The 2,037-nt window shown below is 43.7% G+C and overlaps 1 pseudogene; it reads left to right on the forward strand.

Moving 5' to 3' along the window:
- The first annotated feature begins 377 nt into the window (after window positions 1-377).
- Window positions 378-1,580, forward strand: LOC123834645 (tubulin alpha-1A chain-like; annotated as a pseudogene).
- The last annotated feature ends 457 nt before the right edge of the window (window positions 1,581-2,037 follow it).

Below are 2,037 nucleotides of genomic sequence, written 5' to 3' on the forward strand. Positions count from 1 at the left end.
TTGGCTATATATCACTTATTTTTTGTGTTTTTTTTTCCTTCAGTCACTAGTATTGAGCTACTACCCTATTCAGAACACATGTAGTAATTTATCTTCCCAACTGCATTGTAATCTATGAGATTTTGCCTTACATGCATAGAACTATGCCTTGAAGGTGCTTATTAAATCTTATATTTTCATTGATTCACATATGAAATAATTGATAGAGCAGCCAAGGAAAGAGAATTTCTATATCCACAGACTAAACAAAATAGCCGAATTTTAAGAATAGAATTAAGAGGTTCTCTTATATCAACCACTTGAGAATCACACTGTAAGAGGCAACAACCTCTCCTCTTCTTCTCCACCATCTGCTCGGCAGCCACAAAGCAGCAACCATGCATGAATGCATGTCCATCCATGTTGGCCACGCTGGTGTCCAGATTGGCAATGCCTGCTGAGAGCTCTGTTGCCTGGAACATGGCATCCAGCCCGATGGTCAGATGCCAAGTGACAAGATCACTGCAGGGAGATGACTCCTTCAACACCTTCTTCAGTGAGATGGGTGCTGGCAAGCATGTGCCCAGGGCAGTATTTGTAGACCTGGAGCCCATAGTCATTGATGAAGTTCACAATGGCACCTACTGCTGCCTTTTCCACCCTGAGCAGCTCATCATAGGCAAGGAAGATTCTACTAATAACTATGCCCAGGGACACTACACCATTGGAAGGAGATCACTGACCTTCTCATCACCTCTCTCTGTCAATTATGGCAAGAAGTCCAAGGTGAAGCTCTCTATTTATCCAGCGGCCCCCCCCCCCCCCCAGGTTTCCACACCACCCTGGAGCACTCAAACTGTGCCTTCATGGTAGACAATGAGGCCATCTATGACATCTGTTGTAGAAACCTTAATATTGAATGCCTAACCTACATTAACCTGAATAGGTTGTTAGGTCAAATTGTGTCCTCTATCACTGTTTCCCTAAGAATTGATGGAGCCCTGAACGTTGATCTGACAGAATTCCAGACCACCGGGTGCTCTATCCCCATATCCACTTTCCTCTAGTCATATATGCTCCTGTCATCTCTGCTGAGAACCAGAGAAGCTTTCTGTAGCAGAGATCAGCAATGTGTGCTTTGAGCCAGACAACCAATGGTGAAATGTGACCTTCACCATGGTAAATACATGGCTTGCTGCCTGTGGTACCATCGTGATATGGTTCCCAAAGATGTCAATGCTGCCATTGCCACCATCAGGACCAAGTGTGCCATCCAGTTGGTGGACTGGTGCCCCACTGGCTTCAAAGTTGGCACTGATTGCCAGACTTCCAGCATGGTACCCGGAGACTTGGCCAAAGTACAGCGAGCTGTGTGCATGCTGAGCAGCACCACAGCCATTGCTGAGGCCCGGGCTCACCTGGACCACAAATTTGACCTGGTGTATGCCAAGTATGTCTTTCTTCACTGGTATGTGGGTGAGGGCATGGAGGAAGGAGAGTATTCTAAGGCCTATGAGGACATGGCTGCCCTTGGGAAGGATTATGAGGAGATTGGTGTGGTTTCTGTTGAAGGAGAGGGTGAAGAAGGAAAGGAACACTAAAGTTAAAAATGTCACAAAAGTTTGTCTCCCTCTCTGATTTCTCCCCCTTCAGTTTTCCCTCCATTCTCCTGTGGTCCTCTGTGCTATTCCTTATATTCCACATATGAGTGAAACCATATGATAATTGTCTTTCTCTGCTTGACTTATTTCACTTAGTATAATCCTCTCCAGTTCCATCCACATCAGTGCAAATTGTAGGCATTCATCCTTTCTGATGGCTGAGTAACATTCCATTGTATATATGAACCACATCTTCTTTATTGCAACTAATGAATTGTTGAACACTACATCAAAAACTAATGATGTACTACATGTTGGCTAATTGAACATAATAAAAAAATAAATAAAAACAAAAATATCAAAACTCATCCAAAAAAAAAAATGTCACAAAGGTGCTGCTTTTACAGGGAAGCTTATCCTGCTGTAAATATCGAAAAGTTGTGCTCTGGTCAGCTAA

Source organism: Mirounga angustirostris, unplaced genomic scaffold (genome assembly GCF_029215605.1).
Source record: "Mirounga angustirostris isolate CCGP_5_RB_7025 unplaced genomic scaffold, mMirAng1.0.hap1 SCAF_1, whole genome shotgun sequence".
Classification (NCBI taxonomy): domain Eukaryota; kingdom Metazoa; phylum Chordata; class Mammalia; order Carnivora; family Phocidae; genus Mirounga; species Mirounga angustirostris.